This window comes from Oncorhynchus clarkii, unplaced genomic scaffold, assembly GCF_045791955.1.
Source record: "Oncorhynchus clarkii lewisi isolate Uvic-CL-2024 unplaced genomic scaffold, UVic_Ocla_1.0 unplaced_contig_2032_pilon_pilon, whole genome shotgun sequence".
NCBI lineage: Eukaryota > Metazoa > Chordata > Actinopteri > Salmoniformes > Salmonidae > Oncorhynchus > Oncorhynchus clarkii.
In genome coordinates this window covers 93,529-101,377 of record NW_027261018.1, presented here as the reverse complement: position 1 = coordinate 101,377, position 7,849 = coordinate 93,529, and the positions used below count along the sequence as shown (strand labels likewise).

At 53.4% G+C, this 7,849-nt stretch overlaps 1 non-coding gene and 1 pseudogene across 1 annotated transcript; both read right to left on the bottom strand.

Annotated features, from left to right (window-relative positions):
• Positions 1–5,529: 5,529 nt before the first annotated feature.
• On the bottom strand, positions 5,530–5,646 carry LOC139403487 (U5 spliceosomal RNA). Its single transcript, XR_011633502.1, has one exon. It is a non-coding gene; the product is annotated as a U5 spliceosomal RNA (small nuclear RNA).
• A 431-nt stretch (positions 5,647–6,077) lies between these two features.
• On the bottom strand, positions 6,078–6,257 carry LOC139403491 (U2 spliceosomal RNA; annotated as a pseudogene).
• Between the last annotated feature and the right edge of the window lie 1,592 nt (positions 6,258–7,849).

The window sequence follows — 7,849 nt, the reverse complement described above, 5'->3', positions numbered from 1 at the left end:
TTATTACTTACTATGCCATTCATTCATACAATTCAAAATTATAATTTTCTTTCCAACTTAAATAATGGCATTTTCAAATAACCAAAAACACACAAACCAAAACAAAACCTCAGGGGAGCATCATCCCTCCCCGTCATTCCTAACCACTACCTTTCCCTATCTCTCCGCTCCTAATCTATCCCCTTATAAATCTCAATCTAACACCCCCAGCCCTAAACCCCCTTTCCATCTCTCCCGTGCCGCGTGTTTCCCCCACTTCCTCTCCTCCCTCTTCATCCTACCTCTTAAATCTCCTTCCACCCTCCTAAATATCCCTTCCACCCCCCAATCTCTCCCTGTCTTTACCAAATTCTGCCTGGCTTCCCACAGCCCCCGTTTGAAGAGGCTCATGAGAAGCCAGAGCAGAAATCTATCCCTATCTGTACCCCTCGCTCTCCCTACACCTCTCTCTAACCTAGCCCATGTCACCACAAAATCCCCTCTTACCAAAACTATCAACACCCGTGCCCTCGCCCATACCACTCCGGCAAAGGCACAGTCCCAAAAAGCATGGCGCACAGTCTCCTCCCTGCCACAAGCCGCCCTTGGGCAGGTGGGGGATCGCGCCAAGCTATGCCGGTACATGGTGGACCGTACCGGCAAACACTTGTGGAGGCTCAACCAATTCAGGTCCTTGAGCCTGTTGTCCAGGCCCCGCGCCTGCACTCCCTCCCAGACCACTTCCGAGATGCCCGCTACAGGCGCAGGACTCCCTGCCTGCCTGACCTCTTCGCACAGGTGCCTGTGGTCTAAACCTACTCGGGCAACTTCAACCTCGGGGTGCGCACGCAACCACTTGGCCGCATGGCCAAAGTGCCACGGCAGCTGTTCCGCCCGAGGACCCGTGTTAGACCACACCATTACGCTTCTCGCTTGGTACGAGAAGAACACCCGCAGGAGGTAACCGGACGGGTGTATCACCGGATGAGCCAGTTCTGTCAACACAAAGGCCACAAAAATTGTGTCCAGCTTGAGGGGGATGTACCTGCCACCCCACATGAACTGAAACACCAGCCTCACTAGAGGTCTTCTCAGACAAGCCGGCAATGGGTAGATGTATGCCAAATACAATAGAGATGGCAATACATCCACTTTTAGGACCAGGACCTTGCCTATAAAGGACAACGACCTGGCCTTCCACATTGCTAGCTTCCTCTGTACCACTGCGATCTTCATGTTCCAGTTCAGCGTCGCTGAGCCAGAGGTCTCAAAATGGACCCCGAGAATCCTCAGGGCCCCCTCACAGAGAGATAACCCCCCGGGCACATCCGTTCTACCGCTCCATCTTCCGAAAAACTTAACGGAAGACTTCGCATGGTTCAGAACCGCCCCCGACGCTCGGGTGAAATCCCCAATGATGGCAAGGGACCTTGTCAGGCACGAGTCCTTGCATAGGAGCAAGGAAGTGTCGTCGGCGTACTGCGTCATCTTAACACGCAGCCCACCGCTTCCAGGGATCAACAAGCCCTCCACCCCTGTGTCTGCCCTAATGGCAGCCCCCAGAGGCTCCATGTACAGAACGAAGAGGAGTGCCGAGAGCGGGCACCCCTGCCTGACCCCAGACGAGAGGTCAAAAACGTCACCCAAGTGCCCGTTTACGCTTACTCGACACCCCGCTCCGACATATAATGTACGGATCCATCCTATATACTTCTCCCCAAAACCTAATCTACCTAATACCCTGAATAGAAAGGATCTATTCACGCGATCAAAGGCTTTCGCCTGATCAAGCGCTGCTACCATTAAAGACAGACCTCTATCTTCAACCCAGGCGATGGAGTCCCTGATCAACTGAAGGTTCAATCTAATAGAGCGCCCCTCTACCCCGCACGTCTGATCCTCGTGGACGACGTAGGGAAGGGCTGTGCGCAACCGATCCGCTAAGACCTTTGCAAGCAACTTGTAGTCTACACACAGCATGGTCAATGGCCGCCAGTTGCCAAGGTCGGTCGCGTCCCCCTTCTTGTAAAGAAGTGACAGCACACCGACTACCATTGAGCCCCCCGGGACACCCGTCTCGAGAATGGCCTTCAAGACTTCGAGTACCACCGGTCCAATTATACCCCAAAACTTGAGGTAAAACTCCGCCGGCAGCCCATCCATCCCAGGCACCTTCCCTTTTCCCATCCTCCTAAGAGCGCTCTCAACCTCTCCTAGTGAGATCTGGGCCTCCATCACGTCTCTAATGTCCTCCGGCACCCGCCGGGACAAGTGTTCTAAAAACACATTTCCCTGCTCTACATCTATTTCCCTTTCCTTAAATAAACCTCGGAAATGATCGGTTGTCACCCTGACCATCTCCTCTGGTTTACTTACTACACTACCATCTTCTTTTCTAACTCCATGCATTACCTTCCTACTCTGCCTTGCCCTAACCGACTTAAAGAACATAGCGGAACAAGTCTCATTATGTTCTAAAAAGCCACTATGTGCACGCTCCAGGAAAGCTCGAGCCTTCAGCTCCTGCAGCTCCCTGAGCTGCGCCTTCAGGGCTGTGGATTTCTCCCAGTCAATCAAAACGCCGAGGTTGCCTGCCTCGTACTCAAGTTCGAGCAACCTTTGGATATGATCCACCTCCCTCCTTTCCTCCCTTTTCTTCCTCTTACCATATCCTATAATAAAGGCCCTAATCCTTACCTTTACTATATCCCACCATTCTAACACCCCCTCACACATGGGCCGGAGGCCTTCAAGCCTCCGAAACACCCCTGTGACAGCATTAACAAACACCTGCTCATCCAGTAAATCCCGATCTAGTTTCCAGTACCCCCTACCGAAGAGGCAGACTGGCGACCCCACCTGCAGGAGCACCCCGTCATGGTCCGAAAAGAAGACAGGCAACAGCCGCCCAAAGACCTAGATATAAAAATATAGTCGAGCCTCCGCGCAACCCCCCTGGAGTTGCGCCATGTGGGACCGACCATTGCCGGAGTAGTGTGCAGGCCACCATCAACCAGGCCATGGCAAGCCATTAGCCCGGTGATGGCGCCTGCACTACTGTCTCCCCCTATCCCCAAATCTATATTAAAATCACCTTCTATCACTAAGTGCCTATTTGTGACACACAGGGGCGCCAGACAGTCCACCATCTCCCTCCTGTCTGCCGCCACCTGTGACCCATACACCCCAAATAACCTATATCTAATATCCCTATATGTGATATCTACACCCAAAACTCTCCCCTGTACTACGCCAAAAGTGCTCTCTACAATAATCTCCCTATTCCCAAACAATATCCCTACCCCCGTTGAGTGCACCCCTCCTATGCCCCACAACGAATAACCCTTATCCCACTCTCTCCTAAACCTTTTGACATCCCCTCCATCCCTCAGGTGAACCTCCTGCAAAAAACAAACGTCAAAACCCACCCCTTCTAAAAAACTAAACACCGCCCTCCTCTTAACAAAATCTCTTAAACCCCTTACATTTAAACTAAACAAAATTATCATAAGGTTCTATTATAAAACAAAATACCAATTTCCTCGGAAAATAAAACCCAAAAACAACCACCAAACAAACAGGAGGCTCACCTGATGCTCCCCTGGCCCATCACGCCCGACAGGGACATCTTCCCCTCGTCCGAACTCTCCCCGTCCTCATCCATTCCTCCAGCCCAGGATGCAGGAATGGTGTTAGGGTTAGGAGTACCCTGCACCCCGGGCTCCCCACCAGCTTCCTCCCTGTACTCCTCTAAACTGAGGCTAGGGGACTCCATCTCCTCTGAGAGAATTTGGGGACCCCCAGCAAATAAGCCCTGATCCTCTCCCAGGGATCCACCCTCCCCCCCGTCCTGAGGGGCCTCCACAAACAGTGAGGACAGGGACTTCCTCCTTAACCCCATCACTCGCTTGCCCCCCCCTTCCACACCCCCCTCCCTCTCCCTATCTGTCACGTCTGCCCCCCTCTTCCCTTTCTTCATCTTATTTTGTTTTTTTGGTGGAAGAGGTATAAGGGGCTCAAGAGGCAGCGGGGAGACGGCACCTCCCAGCTCCTCCGCCAGCTCCCTCATCTCCTCCACCAGTAGGTCCGACGCACAGTCCCCCCACTCCCGCCTCCCCTCCACCCCCTCCCCAGTTCCTGCCGCAGGCGCCCCCTCCCCCCCCACAGGTCCTGCCACAGGCACCCCCTCCCCCCCCACAGGTCCTACCACAGGCACCCCCACAGGTCCTACCACCGGAACCCCCTCCCCCACCACTCCCTCCCCCGTTGATCTTTCACGCTCTTCCTTCTTTCTTTCTCCTCCCGCTGTCACTCCTTTCTCCTCTTCTTTCTTCTTGCCCTCTGGTCCAGCCGTCTGCGCCTGAAAAGGCCGTCCTTCCCCTCCTCTTCTTCCCCCATCCCCCTCTCCTGCCCTCCCTCCAGCTGCAGACGCGTATGACCTCTGCCTGGCCGGGCACTCCCGCCACAGGTGTGCAGATGAGCCACACCCGTGGCACGCTTTAGGCACTTTGCAGTCCCTCGCCTCGTGCTCCCCAGATCCACAATACCTACACTTCCTTGTGTCGCACGAGGCGAGGATATGGCCGTAGGCCATACACCGCCTGCAAAATGGCGGCTGACGGGCATAATATAAAGTTCCCCTGTCAGCCCCCAGGGAGAACATCGCCGGGGGATGGAGGAATCCGTCCTGCCCCTTTGGGTCCTCCCTGAGCAAACTCTGGAAGACTCTCTTCCCAGTCCAGAAGCCCAGGGAGTCCCTGATGAGTCTAGCCGACGATACATTGTCCATATAGCGTCCCAAGAACGACCTTACTTCCTCATCAGTCACATGGGGGTTGTACATGTTAACTGTGACCAGCCTGAAATTGCTCTTTCCCAGGCTGGTCACCTCGTAATGGCTCATGGGCTTCTCCTTCCCCACCTCTCTCGCCTTCTTCAGTATCTCCTCGAACTTCTTCTCCTTGTGAAGCGTTACATCAAAAGATGCCTCCGCCTGGTTCACCTGGAGGCACATCACCTCTCCTACCTCCAACTTCAAAGTTCCCATCAGAACTGACCTTCCGAAGGTTTCCCTCCCGAAGGGCTCCACCTCCTTGTTCCTCCAGGCAAATCTCACCGTATTTGCGATCCCAATCCCGGGCATCCTTGGTGAGGAAACCTTCGCCATTTTCTGTAAGAAAGAGAAAAAACATTTGATATTTTTCCGCACAACTTTGTCTCTTTTCCGCCCTCCGGCCTTCGGCTTTTGGCTAAGGGGTTACGGCACCTCGGTACCCAACTTGAAACTTAGCCAAAAGGCCGAGAAGCGATAACCCACAAATGGAACCATGAAACCGCCGGACCCCCGGGGGTCTCGACAGACCTCAGCGGGTGGGTTGGCAAAAGCCAGCTCCTCTCTCCCTCCACCCCCACTCACTCAACCACCCACCCACCCACCCACCCACCGTTTCCCTGGCGACAGGCAGGTGTTTTTTTGGAAAAAGTCGCTAATGCGTCTTTAAGTCACTATCCTGGCCCATCTCTGTCAATTTCTCTTGAAACAAGATACCGGGCTCTGCAAGAAGCAAAGCCGCTCCAAAAATACGTTGAACTCGTAAGTGTTCCTCTCCACGGAAGTCTTTAGTAAAAGGCGAAAGGCTTGTGCGTAATGAAGAGAAACCAGAGTCATATGGAAGTCAAGAGGTCGGGGCCCGAGACACACTCTGTGCACTCTAGGCAGGGTTCCCGCGGGTGCTCCCGGAACCCACTCTTCCAAGTTTTCGAGGGCTGTCTGTGGATAAAAAGAAGGTCACAGACACAGAGGCAGAGCGACAGACAGACAGAGAGAGAGAGAGAGAGAGAAACACACACACACACACAATCCTGGCCCAAATTTTTTATTTTTTTTTTATTTTATTTTTTTAAGTAAAATGGCGGGAAACGGGGGACCCCATTGAAGGGCGCTTTGCCTTTCTAAGAGTTTGAATGTTTCTTTCCTTCTCTTCTTCTGCTAGCCAGCCAGCCAGCCAGCCAGCCAGCCAGCCAGCCAGCCAGCCAGCCAGCCAGCCAGCTATTTACATACCTTTGTGAATTTGTATTTTTCCTTGACAACGTGAGAAAAGTGTTGCACCGTTCCCGGAGGTACTGCAATACCGGGTCGATGCGTGGAGCGGACGGAGCAAGCCCCATTTCCGACTCCCTGTTCGAAAAATCCATTTAATATGTAGTCCCCCGATGGGGGACGTATCAGATATTAAACTGATAAGAACAGATTTTTTTTTTTTTTTACAAAAAATAATTTATTTACACTCAATACCATTCATACTTTACAAACTATAATTCTCATTCATTCTTAATTCACTCTATTTACAAAACCAAATCACCAAACACCCAACAAAAACAAACCTCAGGGGAGCATCGTCCCTCCCCGTCATACTTAACCAATACCTAACCCTTCCCTATCTTCCCTTCCCTAATCTATCCCCTTACAAACCTCACTCTAACACTCCCAGCCCTAATCCCCCCTTCCACCTCTCCCGTGCCGCATGCTGCCCCCACTTTATCTCCTCCCTCTTCATCCTCCCCCTCACATCACCTTCCACCCTCCTCACTATCCCTTCCACCCCCCAATCTCTCCCTGTCTTAACTAAATTCTGCCTGGCTTCCCACAGCCCCCTTTTAAAGAGACTCATGAGAAGCCAGAGCAGAAACCTGTCCCTATCCGTTCCCCTCGCTCTCCCTACGCCTCGCTCTAACCTAGCCCAAGTCAGCAAAAAATCGCTCCTAACCATACCTAGCAACACCCGTGCCCTAGCCCAGACTAGTCCGGCAAAGGCATAGTCCCAGAAGGCATGGCGCACAGTCTCCTCCCTGCCACAAGCAGATCTTGGACAGGTGGAGGATCGCGACAAACTATGCCGGTACATGATGGAACGTACCGGCAAGCACTTATGGAGGCTCAACCAATTCAGGTCCTTGAGCCTGTTGTCCAGGCCCCGCGCCTGCACTCCCTCCCAGACCACTGACGAGATGCCCGCTACAGGCGCAGGACTCCCTGCCTGCCTGACCTCCTCGTACAGGTGCCTGTGGTCTAAACCTACTCGGGCAACTTCAACCTCGGGGTGCGCACGCAGCCACTTGGCCGCATGGCCAAAGTGCCACGGCAGCTGTTCCGCCCGAGGACCCGCGTTAGACCACACCATTACGCTTCTCGCCTGATACGAGAAGAACACCCGCAGGAGGTAACCGGACGGGTGTATAACTGGCTGAGCAAGCTCCGTCAACAAGAAAGAAACAAAAATTGCGTCCAGCTTGAGGGGGAGATGTGGTACCCCCCTACCTCCCTCCCCGATGGGACAGAGCATGCGCGCCCTGGCGACCCACTCGTACCTGCCACCCCACATGAACTGAAACACAAGCCTCACTAGAGGCCTCCTCAGACAAGCTGGCAATGGGTAGATGTACGCCAAGTACAAAAGAGATGGCAATACATCCACCTTTAGGACCAGGACCTTACCTATAAAGGACAAAGACCTAGCCTTCCACATTGCCAACTTCTTCTGTACCACTGCAATACCCATGTTCCAGTTCAGCGTCGCTGAGCCAGAGGTCTCAAAATGGACCCCGAGAATCCTCAGGGCCCCCTCACAGAGAGATAACCCCCCGGGCACATCCGTCCTACCGCGCCATCTTCCGAAAAACTTAACGGAAGACTTTGCATGATTCAGAACCGCCCCCGACGCTTGGGTGAAATCCCCAATGATGGCAAGAGACCTTGTCAGGCACGAGTCCTTGCACAACAGCAAGGAAGTGTCGTCGGCGTACTGCGTCATCTTAACACGCAGCCCACCGCTCCCAGGGATCAACAAGCCCTCCACCCCTGTGTCTGCCC